Source organism: Diabrotica virgifera, chromosome 5 (genome assembly GCF_917563875.1).
Source record: "Diabrotica virgifera virgifera chromosome 5, PGI_DIABVI_V3a".
NCBI lineage: Eukaryota > Metazoa > Arthropoda > Insecta > Coleoptera > Chrysomelidae > Diabrotica > Diabrotica virgifera.
The window spans coordinates 228,924,152-228,940,616 of NC_065447.1; the positions used below are offsets into that span (position 1 = coordinate 228,924,152).

Sequence of the window (16,465 nt, forward strand, 5' to 3'; positions counted from 1 at the left end):
TCTGGCTCACAAACTAAAAGAGATAAAAAAATGTTTAAAATAAAATTTGTTCCTTAATAAAAAACGAAGAAAAAACCGTTTACTAAACTTAAATCTAGCAATTAGAACTCAAGATATTGTAAAATTAGTGCACAATGCAAATTGCAAATTGCAAAATAAGTATTTTTCGAAGCTTTATCGATCGTAACTCGGCTTCTACGCATGCAAATAAGTCTTAGAAGGTGTCTTGGTAAAGCTTAATGAACAGGCTTCTAAACAAAGTTTGTTAAATTACTTGATCTTTATTTATTTTAAAGTTATACCCGTTTGAAGTTACAATTTTCTTAAAAATATTGTACAATCATTTGTTTATAAGGGTTTCAAACAAATTTGAGCTATAAACATTTATACTTTAATGAAAAATAATGATAGAAAAACTCAAAAGGAACAATTTGAGGTTATGAAAATGTTCATAAATTTATTTTTGGCCAAGATGTCGATATTTTAATGGCGCGCGCTATGAGGCGCAAGATCGGCTCACCGCGTAAAGGTTCACGCGCTAACTTCTCGATGCAAATTATAATTTCTATGTATACATACGTTATCTTAATTTTTCATTTTTGAAGATCCTAATAAAATTTTATCATATAGTTCTTATAATTAAATCATCATACTGTACCTCTTATCACCTTTCATTCTATTTACATTGTCTTCTATTTTTTGCACTAAATGAGAAAAAAACATTAAAAACTAATATTTCAGAATTATAACTAAAAAGTAAGTTGATAATATTTATTAATACTATTTTTACAAACATTTTTTTTTTCATACATCTGCAAATCTGCATAGAGATATACAGGGAATATCAGCTTTTTTACATCTGCATAAGTTCTTAGCGAAATTTTAATAGTTACATGGTGGTACAAGTCTGTTCTTGTAGGCAGTAAAACTACAACTTTTTGGGGCTTCAGAGTCTATTTATCTATATAATATCCATATAAAGTGGATCTAGTTCTTTTGCAGCATCATCAAGGCCCGTCAATTGTGTGTATGCCGCCACATCATAAATGCTCGTTTTATATGCAATGATGATGCTGCAAAAGAACTCTATCCATTTTTATATGGATATCACATATTGGCTCATTTTCATGCGTAGAAGCCGAGTTACGATCGATAAATCGTCGAATAATAATACTTACTTGACTGTCAGCCAATCTTGCGCCTCATAGCGCGCCATTAACATATCGACATCTTAGCCAAAAATAAACTTACGAACATTTTCGTAAGCTCAAATTGTTCCTTTTGAGTTGTTATATCATTATTGTTAATTAAAGTATAAATGTTTATAGCTCAAGTTTGCTTGAAGCCTTTATAAACAAATTAATGTACAATTTTTTTAAGAAAATTATAACTTCAAACGGGTATAACTTTAAAACAAATGAAGATCAAATAATTTAACAAACTTTATTTGGAAGCCTCTTAATTAAGCTTTAAAAGGACACCTTATCAGGCTCATTTGCATGCGTAGAAGCCGAGTTACGATCGGTAAAGCTTCGAAAAAATACTTATTTTGCAATTTGCAATTTTCATTGTGCACTAATTTTACAATATCTTGAGTTCTAATTGTCGGATTTAAGTTTAGTAAACGATTGTTCCCTCGCTTTTTATTAGGGAACAAATTTTACTTGAAACATTTTTTATCTCTTTTAGTTTATGAGTCAGAGCCTTATAAACAATTTATAAACAATTGAATTGTTTATAACAATTTTTTGACCACTCGGATCGAAATCCCCCTCGAAATTCGTAATCAGCAGCCCAAAATCCATAAGAAACCGTTGAGTTTGTCCATCAGAATTGAAAATGACACGGTGACCTCTATTTGGCGCCTAGACTAAAAAGGAGATAATGGAAGTAGAAGACGGGCCAGCTAATCCGGAGCCCGTGAATTTTACTTTAGAACAAGAACTTGAGATTGAACTGAAACGAGAGAGAGAGAAAATTTTTATAAAACAAAAACTGGTTCTCATAAAGCTTATGGGATTTTGAAAAAGGAATGATCGTTTATAAGATCGAAGTAGAGAAAAGCGATCATTTGTCCATGGTTTATGCCTATTTAATGACCTTAAAATCGACCAAGAGACCGAAAGGGCTTTCTCTGTAACCGCCTATATGTGCAGCTCTGTGAGAAGTAGGTTTATTTGATAAGACTATCGTCTTTTTGCCCAAAATCGTGTTTTTATTTCGATTCCAAACTTTGCTGGATCCGCGCTGGATCCAGCTGGATTCAGGCTAATCTTGCAAAAATCCAGCTGGACTGAAAACGCTGCTGGATTGCAATCCCTAGTGTTGTCTCATCATCGAAAGGGATTCCCATGCCATTACATTATCTTTTCCACATCGTGAGTGCTTGTTCCAGATAAATTTTGAAAAAGGTAGGTGAAATACACCAACCCTGCTTCAATCCTTTCATGACCTTAAATCCCTCAGACATCCTTGATCCAGTTTTAATTTTTGCAGTCGTTCTATTATACAGACTTAGGACTGCTTTCATAAGGCCATATTTATTGTTGGTTTGCTGTTGGGTTGAGCATACTTTGCTGAGGGGCACACTGTCATATGTTTAATGCACACTGTCACGAAATAATAACGAAATTAACGTTACTGAACTGACAAATAAATTACGCATATCAGAACATCGAACTCAATAAAAAAAACCTAAAATAAATAAAGCGAGAGCTACAAAATATTCTTAAACAATACTCACCATCAACGAGATCACTCTTTCCATATTAAGAAGAACTCGGACGGAAAAGGTGAAGCATTCTAAGTGAAATAGAAAAATGCAACAGAAAAAGATAAGAACTGAAGCAACGTGCACGCAACGTGAAATAGCGAAATTTCTCTCGAAATTTGTTATTTGGGATCATTAAGCTAATAACAAACCCTAATTGATTGCCTCTTTATCCTATTTTTAGTGCCCTGAGGAGCGTGGATCATTTTCCGATAAATTATCGGTAAATGACACAGTTCAAAGATATTTAACATGCAGGTGCTAAAACGTCCCCCTTTCGACTAAGGCAGCAGTTAAACATCGCGATAAATCCGAGCAATTTATCAATTAATCGAGTTGTTTCAATTTATCGTTGTGTGTAAACGGTACATCGCAACGATTGATCGGAATTGAAGTTGGATTGGAGTTGGTATCCAATTGCATCAATTTATTGTAACGATGGAGTTGTTTCAGTTGATGAAACTTAGAAAGTAGATGAAACTTCTGATTATCATGTCATTTACAATAATTATCAACTGTTGTCCGATACGCGTTACGTGGTAATATATATTTATGAGAGCTTTTTAGGTTTTACAGACGTAAGTAAAAGCAATAAGGCAGAATATGTTTTTGGTGTTTTAAAGAACAGATTAAAATTTTTTGATATCAAAAATAAATTGGTAGGGCAAACTGGGGCAAACTTATGACGGCGCTGTTGTGATGTCTGGTGAATTGAACGGTCTCCAGGCAAAAGTTAAAACCATTGCACCACAAGCTTTATTTACTCACTGTTATGGGAATAGAATAAATCTAGTTTTGCAGGATAGATAAGTATAAAAAATTAAAGAATATCGTCTTTTCTTGCCAGTTTAGCTCGCTCAAACGGACTACTGTTGTAGAACAATTTGTTTCGAAAAAAATGCAAACAGTTTGTCAGATGCGATGAAATTTTAAACCTCGGTTAGTTTCGACTGTAACAGATTTTCGTGAACAGCTTTTGGAATTTTTTAAAATTTATTATCGAAGGTGACGATTTTGAAAGTTGTGATGTGATATCTTGATCCGTGAAGCAGTAGGTTTGAGAACTTTATTAAATGATTGCTCTTTTAATATTCTTTTAAATATTTTTAAAAAAGTGTTTGACCAAACCGATTTGATATTCATTGTTATTCAAAATCAGTCAACTGACATGATTTATTCCAAAGATAGAATAAGAAAACTAGTGCAAAATCTCAAAGATTTTAGTAATGATAGTAGTTTCCAATATATCCGCAGTGACGTTTTGGGTTCGCTTGATATTTCCGAACCACCCCAAAAAAGACACAGGCATGATACATATCTCGAAAAACGAGTATATTTTGAAATTTTGGATACCTACTATGTATTATGCAAATAGATACTCGTTTTTCGAATTTTGAAGATTTGCAAATTTTTGACCTCTTTGACGATTCAAAATTTAAAAGCTACCTTCGCCAAAGAATTTTTCAGACTTTTCAGAAAGTTGGATAAGTTACAAAATATGTGTAATTTTATATAGTAAGTACTGCAATTCATTACAACAAACTGATCATCAATTCTCTTATTACCATCAACTTCTGCTTTAAATGAACGGGATTTATGTTGTCTCAAAAGAATCAAAACATATTTTCAAAAAACCATAAAACAAGAGAGAATCCAAGTAAACCAAACAAAAAAATCTCCTATGATGATTTAAGCCTTTTAATTAGATGGTATACCTATGTGAGGAGACAAAAAGACCTTGCCGACCCCGTCTCTATTGCCACGAGCCGCCACTGATGTAGTGGTCTAACTACGTTGTGTTTTTAGTTTTGTGTTGGTTATGAAACCTTTTGCATTCGATTCAGGAAAGTTTCGGGAAAATTTTTGACCAACTGGTATGAGGAACAGATGAAAATTTCAGTGTTGTAGGCTTGAAGCGTTTAACATGTCTGCTCATTATGGGGACAAGGAAAGAACTAACTATAAAAATACTAGGGGGTCAGAATGGGGCTAATGAAGAAGAAGCAGACACATAAAGCCTCGTTGCGGGACGGCAGCTCATTTGTTGTGCGGGAGCTAGGTCGTAGATTCGTTAGGGAAGGGGAGGGGTGTTAAGATGACTAAACTACCATAACAAATACAAAGGGTACTTACTCTGACTAGAGGATCTTTCTACTATTTAAAAAAAAGGACGCCGTTCGAAACAAATCCTCTGGTTCATATATGGGTACTTACTAAGACTTTTTTCTCACTTACGGGGTACCAAATGGGGGGACATTCATCATTGATTCCTCTTTGGGGTTAGACTGGGCAACATCTTTTCTTTTACTGGCTTCTATGCCATATTCTTTCTTCTGTACTAAAACTTATACAGTTGCATTAGACATTTGGTTAATAATTTTCTCCAAAGGGTTATATAAGAGAAATAAAATAGGTACACTTTCACAAACATTTATTTAAAACCTCAAACTTATTGACTTTACTACAGGACAAAATGTCCACAAAGCTTTTACATTAATTCCGTACAAAAAATCTTCAATTTTACATTATTTTTCTTGAATACAACAAAATTTAACTTTGTTTAGCAGTGTATTTCAACGATTTCAAAACAAACACAAGATTTGACGTAGCTGTCAAATGTCAAAGTCACTGTCATTTTATTTTTATTACATGATATGCAAATTTATATTCAAACAAAACAATTTTAAACAACTATCATAGCAAAACAGGACTTTTAAATATTATATTACGGGATCTTTAGATATCAAACTAACAACAAACGTTATTACAAGAAACTTTTCCATTTTGAAAGCGACTATTATACTTTTAAACTCTTTACCAATAAACTTTAGTATATTATCCTCTTGAAATTTAACAAAATTAGTAAATGTATCATACCTTTATTTACTGTCACACGGGGTACACAAACAAAAACAAAACGGGGTCATCGACCTGGGGCAGGGGAGGACATGGCTTCAATCTTCAATTTCAGGACAATGGGGACTTGGAGACTTCATTTCTGGGAACTGGAAACAAAACATCACGGAACAGGAACGACATTTCTTCGATGAAATCGGGGCTTGACCATCATACATAAGACAGGAAACAATGGACAACAATGCCGGTTTGTAGAACTGCGTTTTTGACTCTCAAGAGGCTTCGATTTTCCATTAAATCCATCACTATGTGGAAAAAAAAAATCCTCTCAGAGCACTCACCACACATTCAGATCTTCACAGCGACCATTCTACATTTTACCGGCGGGGAACAAAGGGACTACGTATAACAGTCCGTTAACTTTAATTATCTTTATAGTTATTTTATTTAAATTTTAATAACGGTTTGTCATTAAATTATACTTAAAAATAATAAGATCTAACTAAAATAAATCTTTGACTGACGTCATACTTAACTATTAGTTGGCACAAGTACTTCAGTTGGTATTAGACACCATTCGCTGTCAGGTGAGTTTCGTTCTGTGGGGCTTCTCGTCTAACGACAGGAAATATTGGACACTTCGCTTGGTACGCTAGAACGGAAAAGTGGCGGATGACTGATTGAAAAGGACGGAAATTTTAATACAATAGTTTCAAGCTTTTATAAGTGATATTTAGTGGCAAATTATTGGTGGTGTTTTGGAGAAGCTAGGAGACTAAGTTTTGGGAGATCCCGGAGGAATTGGAAGTCATGTCATCCGGTAAATTTTTTTTTGACTCTTAAAAAAGTTTGAGAAAAAGGAACGAATATGGCCGCTATCATGTCATATTAAATTCCTATTGAATTTATTTCTGTAAATGTATGAATCCAAGTTGTTCTTTGAATTTAGTATCTTTAATTATATCCATAGTTCGAAAATATAGACTCAGACGAAGATTATCTTGTCACATATCCTGTAAATTATATCATTTGATTTGTGTGGTTATGTCAACCTCATAATATTGAATTCAAATTTTACAGATTACATTCATTATTCTCTATTCTATTAGATTGTGTGTATTCTAGCCACCTTAAATTCGTTCCAAAAGCCAGTATTTTTCTTAAAATTTACAACACATTACATTATCCCATACCATTTTTAATAATAAAAAAAATACCCTTTATAGACATATTTTTCAGATAAAAATCATATTCTGTATTAAATATTGAATTTAAAGTTAAATCCCAAATTAATGTGTGTAATGTGAATCAAGGTCAAATCCATCATTGTTTTTGCTAATGATCTTTTTGTTGTTCATTCTGAAAAAAAAATATCTCATTTCTTTTCCTTTGGCTCTTTGACCTTTCCTTAGATTCTGACATTGAAACTAAAACGGGACATGTTTGTTTTTAGCCACTTGGGGGAAATATTAAACTGTAACCAGTCCGTCAGCTCCCCTCACAACTGGGAGCAACCGTTCTACGCCAAGCCAGGTCATTTGGAGACCAGCCTGGAGAACCTCCCACATACCTACTTTTTATCCTGCCCTCTGCACCCCAGAAGGGCATCGGTATATTAATTGGTACAAGCTAGCACCATCCCTGTGCTAATTCGCCTACCAGGGATTTTGGAATCCGTAGCAAGGACACTCTCGGGGACCATTTAGGGTTTGTTTTGGGACACTTAGTATCTGCTAGTGATTGTCACTTCCACTATTACACCACATTCATTTTTTGTATAAGACTCGGGACATTTATTTTGATGATTAAGTTTTATAGTTTATCGCACATATTTTGTTTCAATATTTAAGTTGCATATTGTTTTTATATATCTATAATAGTTGATAGTGTTCCCCAAACCAGTAAACTCTCTGGTCAAAGAGGTTTGAGCTCAGATCATCTTTTCCCCATATGAGATTCTCTTTACCTTTATATATTACCTGAAATTTACTTGTACCATTTATTTACTTAATTAACTTTATATTTTTAGTACTAACCTTGCTTGTCTCCACTTATCAATTTAAATTTATATACTTTGTCCTCTTAATTTGCTTAATTTATTAACTTATTCATATAACTTTAATCTTTCTTTAGTCAATCATAATTATTTAACTTATTTGCTTAACTTTACTTAAATTCATTTAATCAATTTCTAATTATATCTTTGGACGCTATTCCCTTTGAATAGCTATCCATTTTACTTGTTATATTTTTTAGTGACTACGTGTCGAAGCAACTGATTTTTATATATCAAGTAGACCGTAGGTTCACCTTAATGAGGCTAGTGCCTATTTAACTCTTTGAGAGTTACGGAAATTATTCATTGTGAATAATCCTCCCTTAATTATATTCTGGTTCATTAGTTCTATAGGGTTTAACGTTGCTGTACGTATTGCAATCGTACAATTATTTGGTGAAGGTTGTTATTTAACCTAGTATATGTAAGTTGGGGGTATGCTCCATATAAGAGCTACTCCATTACTAATGTAACTATAGATTATATTTATATTACTATAGGTAATTATTTCCCATTGTCATTTTAGAGTTACATAGTTTGTATTTTTCTAACTCAGAGGTTGTCAAAAATCTAAGTAGTTATATTTAATAAATATTTATTTGTTTTGTATATCCATTATTTTTTTTCCCATTTTTGAATTTAATATATTTACTATTTAACAGCAGTGTAAGATACCTGGAAGTTTGGTCCATTCCAACTTCTGGCGCCCATAATTCAGTCTATTTTATTTATCTCCTATATTCTTCTATTTTTATTATATTATTATATTTATCTAATTTATTTTCTGAACATATATTTTTAACTTAAGAGATTTCCCTTTTTCTAGTCATCATCTCTCTTTAGGTTGAGCTACTGTTCTTCGACAGGCATGCAAACGAGCCGTATCCATCCTTGAGTGTCAAGTTGCTCTCTTGCATCTATAGCTAGCCAACTCTATTCAGTTTGCCTCTGTCTCTCCATACTTCCATTATCAGTTCATCACCCTTCCTTCATTCATTTCATCTTATCATTTTAGTTCAACAAATACTACTGCAAAGTAGTATTTTTGTTACATCGGCAGCCCAACTTGGTGCCAACCTTTTATAGGTTCTAAGACAGTAGTTCTTTTAGTTCATTTTTTTTCTTTTATTTATATTATTTCCTTCTGATATCTTTTTATACATTCTGTTCTGATTTATTTTGTTTTTAATTACTTATTAATACTTAACAGGTATACTGTCACTGCTGTATCTATTAATTAGTTGAGATTTTGAAACCTCGTTTATAGTTTTGTCATACAGCTTACATTCTGGGTTGAATTTGAAACGAAGTATAAGTAACTAGCATATATTAGATTATATTATTTTACTCTTTCAGCCAGTGTTGTATTTGTACGTACAGTAATCGTTAATACTTACATATTTTTTTTTCTAGTACAAGTATAATAATTAATTTTTTTTTCCAATATTTAAGTACTATATTTACTTGATTATACCTTATTTACTTTATTTATTTGATACATATATTTTGCTGGCCATTTTTGATTTTGTTGGTGTGTTGCTAATATTTTCTCCGTACTTATATATTTTGCGTACAAACTTAAGTATATTTCATATTTCTGACCTTTGGATTGCTTGTCAATAATTTTTGCTTTCATCATGTGTGCTTTTAAAGTTGAACATCTTCTGGTGGACGAATTGGACTATGAGTTGAAAATTAGGGACGTAGTACCAGAGGAGTCGGCAACTGTCGATAGGAAACGCAATCTTCTGCGGGGTGCTTTGAAGCAAGAAGAAGGCAATAGGAGTTTCACCCAACTTTCGGCTGTACATATCCCTTTTGAGGACCAACGGAAAGGAATATCCGAAACGTTGGATAGCTTGTCGAAGAAAATAGAGAAGTTTAGGGGAACTGTACAGGACAATGAATATGTTAGATTAATATCTCGTCTAGCTCATATTTCTGGCCGAGTACACTTGTTACAGTGTACTACAGAAGAGCAGGAACCTTTTAAAAAGTCTGTTTCTCTTAAAATCCTTACCTTGGAGGGTGAGCTTGATTCTAAGGTTAACCCCATAGCCACATCTACTCCTAATGCTCCAGTCAGTGTCGTTCCTAGTTTCACATACTCCAAACCTGTGCAAGTACACAAATGGGGTGTTTCATTTTCCGGTGAAAAACAGCACAATGATGTGATTACATTTTTAGAAAAGGTCGAATGTCTTCGAGTATCTAGAGGTGTCTCTGAAGAAAATTTGTTTGCTGCTTCAGCTGAATTGTTTACCGGTCCTGCTTTTACCTGGTTCATGAATAATAGAGGAAATTTATCTTGTTGGTCTGATCTGGTTCGCAAGTTAAAGTCAGATTTTCTTCCTTACTCATACCAGGATGATCTCTTGGATGAAATCAAAAACCGTAAGCAGAAACCAGGAGAGTCTGTCACTATGTTCATTAATACTATATTAGGCATGTGTAGCCGTTTAGATACTCCGTTATCTGATTTGTCCAAAATAAAAATCATCTTAAAATGTTTACTGCCCTTTTATCATCAGCAGTTAGCTCTTATGGACATCCAGAGTATTGATGACCTCACTGTAAAGTGCAAACGTTTGGAGGAAACGTTATCCTGGTCTTCTCAGCCTCCATCCACATCTCGACCCTCTTCTAATTCTTCTTCTCAGCCAACTTCCTTTAGACAACGTTCTTGGCAAAATAAGGGCCCTGAACGTAATGTTTCTGTTTTTAGTTCCGTTGTTTGCTGGAATTGTCATCAGTCTAATCATAAGTTCAATAATTGTGGTATCCCACAAACTCGTATTTTCTGCCACGGTTGTGGTAGGGAAAATACCCTCAAAAGAAATTGTGTCAAGTGTTCGGGAAACGAAATGTCGGAGGTCCGTCCCCTGAGCGTTTCTCCGTCCAACACCCAATCAGGGAATCAAACCCCATCAGAAAACGAGACAGCTGGCCCAAGCACACCAAGCAACTCAAACCCATCTTCCAATCGGAAAGGGAAGAAGGCATCGTTCAGGAAACAAGCACACACCACAAATCAAAATCAGTCCAGAAATTAAGTTTTAGTCATGATACGTTGAACGCACATGTTTCACAGGGTTGCAAAGCCACAAATTCTTTAATTGGTAGTGTTAAGTATAATAATAATTTTGATGGTGAAGTAGTTCCATATAATGGTTGTATCCAACCAAATATTTTAGATTTAGATATTAACTCTTTATTAGTTAGGAAACAAAATGATAATAGGCCATATCTACCTATTCAAATTTTAGGACAATCGTGTTTAGCTTTATTAGATAGTGGCTCTAATATTTCATTGATAGGAGCACATTCATTAAATTTATTGAAAAATGCTAATATTCCCATTATGCCCATTTCATCCTTGCAAGTATCTACAGCAGATGGTACAGTTCAGTCTATTACAGGCAAACTACAAATTGAAATCACAGTGGCCAATTTATGTAGGCAAATTACATTTTATGTTATTCCTTATGTACAGAATTCTATAATTTTAGGTATGGACTTCTTCAATGCTTTTAATAGCACCTTAAGTTGTTCTGATTTTTCTTTTTCCATATCTGAATTTAATCTGTCTACCCTTAGTGCTATTCATGATTTTTCCAGTTTATCTAGTTCTGAACAAAGGCAATTGGAGAATATGATCTCTCAGTTTACTACTATTTCTTCAAATGACAAACTAGGTCGTACTTCATTAATATCTCACACTATTGAGGTGGGAAATCCTACTCCTTTCAGATTATATCAGTATCCCATACCTCAAGCCTGGCAGGCAGATTTAGAAAAAGAAGTAGATTTGATGCTTGCTTTAAATATCATAGAACATTCAACGTCGTCCTATTGTTCCCCACTCTGGTTAACAAAGAAGAAGGATGGATCCTTCAGGATCTGCTTTGATGGTCGAAAACTAAACAGTATCACCACTAACAGGGATGCTTATCCAATTCCCCGAATCGACGTGATTTTGAGCAAACTTCAGAATGCCAAATACATCTCTTCGATTGATTTGTCTAAGGCCTTTTTACAGATCCCACTGAGTGAAGAGAGCAAGAAATATACTGCTTTTGCTGTCAGTGGTAAAGGATTATTCCAGTTTGTCACCATGCCTTTCGGTCTTGTTTCTGCTCCTCAGACAATGTGTCGTCTGATGGATTTAGTCATTGGTCCACAGTTAGAGCCCTATGTTTTCTATTATTTGGACGATATTTTAGTAGTCACTCCTGATTTTTCCCTTCATATGGAAATTTTAGATAAATTGTTTTTACGTCTTAAGGAAGCTAATCTAACAATTAATCTGGATAAGTGTCAGTTTTGTCGCCCTAGTCTTAAGTTTTTGGGTTATGTTGTTGATAATCAGGGTCTAAGGACTGATCCTGAGAAAATAGTTGCTATTAAGAATTTTCCTATACCTAAGACCACCACCCAAGTCCGTAGGATATTGGGAATGTGTGGATATTATCGCCGGTTTGTACCTTCATACTCTACCTTGTTGTCACCTCTTACGGATCTTTTGAAGAACAGGAAAAAGGGGCAGACCATTACCTGGACTCCTGAGGCTGATGAAGCTTTTAGGCGCGTTAAAGAGGCTTTAACTAGCGCACCAGTCATGATGTCACCTAATTTTAATGAGCATTTTTATTTGATGACTGATTGCTCTAATACTGCTTTTGGTGGCGTATTGTTCCAGTTGAAAGATGGCTCGGAACATCCCATAGCTTACACGAGTAAGAAATTGAATAAGGCCCAGAAAAACTATTCCACCACTGAGAAAGAACTCTTAGCTATCATACATGGGTTGGAAGCATTTCGTTATTATTTAGAGGGCCGTAATTTCACCATAATTACGGACCACAGTTCCTTGGTATGGCTTCATAGTATGAAAAACCCATCTCAGAGACTTTCCCGATGGATATGCAAACTGGCTGCCTATTCATATAAGATTGTTCATCGAAAGGCCAACGGTGTAGTGGTTGCTGATGCTCTTTCCCGTGTCCATGATCTTAATGTCTTAGATTTGTCCACCTTAACTCCTGACGAGTGGTATCAGAATATGATTGATAGGGTTACTCAAGACCCACAAAATTATCCTGATTTTAAGGTAGAGAACAATATACTGTACAAACATATCTTAAGTCCTATAGAGGCCTTATCCAATATGTCAGATTGGAAAATAGTTGTACCTACGCCAAATAGGGAGAACATATTACGTATGTTTCATGATGAAGTTACTGCTGGACATTTTGGTTTTTATAAAACTTTTCATCGTATTGCCGAATTATATTATTGGCCTGGCATGCGCAAGTCTATCAAAAAGTATATTTCTAAGTGTTTAGTTTGTGCGACTTGTAAACCCAGTAATTTACCACAAGCTGGACTCATGGGTTCCTTTAGGAACATTAATTTTCCTTGGCAGATGATCTCGTTGGATCTCATTGGACCCTATCCTCGTAGTTATAAGGGTAATACTTACTGCTTGGTAGTTGTGGATTATTTCACCAAATTTCCTGTAGTTTGTCCTCTTCGTCAGGCCACAACTCCAGCCATTCTGAAATATTTAGAGGAACAAGTCTTTTTGTTGTTTGGTGTTCCCCAAATTGTGTCATGTGACAATGGTCCTCAGTTTGTGTCGAAGGCTTTTAAAGATCTTTTAGCTAAATATAAGGTCCAGAAGACCTTTTATAATGCTGCCTACCATCCTCAAGCCAATCATACTGAGAGAGTGAATCGCAGTATCGTCACCGCCCTAAGGTCCTATACATTCCCAGATCACAGAGCTTGGGATCAATATATCCATTCCATAGCTCAAGCCATAAGGACCTCTGTCCATGAGGTTACCCAATGTTCTCCTGCATATCTCAATTTTGGTAGAAATGTTGCTTTATCTGGTGACTATTTTGGTACAATTTCCGACACTTCCACAAATCTCCCTCAGATATCCGATAACCTTCATCGCTTAGAAGATCTCCAGACTCTACCTCAAATTTTTTCTGACATTCGGAAGAAGTTAAAAACTTCCTATCTAAGGAACCAGCAGCAGTATAACTTGAGGAAAAGAGATCTGCGATTCTTCGTTGGAGATAGAGTGTTGAAGCGAAACTTTGTAAAGTCTAATAAGGGTGATGCTATTTCGGCAAAATTTTGCCAGAAATATATTCCCTGTACGGTTGTGAAGGTAATATCTCCTTTAGTGTATGAATTGAAGGACAATTCGACTAACAAACGAATTGGACAATTTCACATAAAGGATTTACTGCCTGATAACACCATGGATGAGGTTGATTCATCATCTTCGGAAGAAGATTAACTTTATAGGGTTGTTTGAGCTAACTTCTTCCTCTATTTGTCTTTAGCTCGATCCTTATTAAGATTCAGTATTTTAGTTTAATATTTTATTCACCAGATAGAGCAGGTACATATCTCCATTTTTATCTTTTGGCATGGTTGTTAGATGACTTCCAATTTATGAATCATTAGGTTAATTATTTTTTTTAGTACGCTTATGTATGAGCTTATCATTTTTTTTTTCATTATTAATGTTGCGTTTTAATTATTATGCATCAACATTATTAATTATTAATACTGTTAGTAGGATTACCCAGTTAATAAAATCCTACTTGTAATTTTTTGATTGTGCACCTACCCCTTAGCATAGAAGGGTTGTTGATTATTGTATATTTATATATTTGAATATGTAAGCTCATGCAAGTACGTTGGTTTAATATTGATATTTGGTATGGAACTATGGAACTAAGAATATTATACACTACTTATCTCAGGTTGTGTGTTGTATTTTTGATATTTGACTACATACTATTTTTTTTATATGTATCTTTTATTATCTTGTTATTAGATTTGCCATATTGGAAAGATGGGGTGGTTCTTAATTTTATATTGGTTTACTTTATCAACATTTGTCACAGATATCCTAAATACTTTATAATAATTTATATCCTTATGCCCTACACAGTATGATTCTGGAATTAGTTTGGAATTCTGATGTATGTATGGATTTCTTCTTAAGAACTAGTCTGCCAATGCTCTGTAATTTGGGTTCCTAGGTAACCTAGTGAATGCGTGGGTTCGAAATTCAGCAACTGATCACTGCTATCCGATTTCGTAACCTATGTTTTCATAGCAGAGTACGCAGATGTTTATTCATCAAAATATTTCTGGTCAGGAAATGTTGGCCACATGTCCTGACCATCCTTGTGTAACTATTCCAATCATTCCAGTTACATTTTTAGCATTTGATAGGGAATATTTAGTTTACATTATGTCCCATACTTCATAGGTAGTAGGTTCCTTTTAGTATTTGAGGTGTTTGGACAAATGAATTGCTTATTTTAGTAGATTTCCTCTTCTTTCCTGAGGCATTAGTTTGTTGTTGAGATTCAGGAATATTTCCTGGATAATTCTATGTATGCGAGAACGTATGAATCTACAGTTTTATTCCAAATTGGTTGCTCGTTCTTGTCATATTTTTTTTCTATCATTTATCATGGTGTCATAGACCTTGTCAGTTCACCTTTTAGATTTTTTTTTATTACAATTGGTACGTTATCAGCTATAGCTATAGCTAGTGAACAACAGCACGGACCAATTTTAGTTAGTCAACGACTTACTTGAGTCGATGGACCTAATTTAGTTTATTTAGTATTAGTGAGAATTGGTACACAAATCTTCCTGATCGTTCTTCTTTGGATATGCTCCTATAAATCTGGTGTCCATTGATAGTCCGATTTTGGATAAAGCGTCCGAGTCCTCACTTATTTTGTTTATTTGGTTGTATAGGCTCGTATTACCGGTTGTGGTTGTACATAGGCCTAATTAATTTATGTGATTTAGTATTGGTGTGAATTGGTCCATAAATCTTCCTGGTCGTCCTTCTGTGGATATGCTTTATGAATCTGGTGTCCATTGATAGTCCGACTTTGGATTAAGTGTCCGATTCCACATTTATTTTGATTAATGAGTTTTTGGATAACTTTGATATGCTTACTATTTGTATTATTTGGCACTGGTGAGAATTGTTCCATAAATATTCCTGATTGTTCTTCTCTGGATATGCTATTACGAATCTGGTGTCCATTGGTAGTTCAATTTTGGATGAAGTGTTCCATTCTTCACTTATTTCAGTTGTTGATTTCTTTTGTCTTACTTTAGTATATTTATTTGGTTTATGGTGCGAATTGGCTCATACCTTTGCCTGGTTGTTCGTCCTTGGATATACCCTTTTTAAATTTGATGTCCATGGATAGTTCAATTTTGGACTTAGTGCCAATTCGACATTTATTTGTCATTATGAACTTTAGTACATTATTTAGCTTATGTTTTGGTTTGCAGACAAAATGTCGATGACATTTTAATATGACTTCGAGTCATCTTTTCCGATTCATAGTTTTGGTGTAGTAATCATCCTTCTTTCCCTGATCCCTAATTTGTGGTTACTTGTAATCTTGCGGGTCAACGTAGAATGATAGATTATTACCACTTGGTTATTAATATTTTGAATTAAAAAAAAAAAAAAAAAAATTTTTGCTTAAAATTTTTTTTCTCCGAGTAGAAGGGGAATATAACAGTCCGTTAACTTTAATTATCTTTATAGTTATTTTATTTAAATTTTAATAACGGTTTGTCATTAAATTATACTTAAAAATAATAAGATCTAACTAAAATAAATCTTTGACTGACGTCATACTTAACTATTAGTTGGCACAAGTACTTCAGTTGGTATTAGACACCATTCGCTGTCAGGTGAGTTTCGTTCTGTG

General features: G+C 34.2%; 1 long non-coding RNA gene across 1 annotated transcript; it reads left to right on the top strand.

Annotated features, from left to right (window-relative positions):
* Positions 1 to 5,774: 5,774 nt before the first annotated feature.
* LOC126885303 (uncharacterized) lies at positions 5,775 to 8,286 on the top strand. The gene is made up of 2 exons (XR_007698376.1): positions 5,775 to 6,446; positions 7,080 to 8,286. It is a non-coding gene; the product is annotated as an uncharacterized LOC126885303 (long non-coding RNA).
* The last annotated feature ends 8,179 nt before the right edge of the window (positions 8,287 to 16,465 follow it).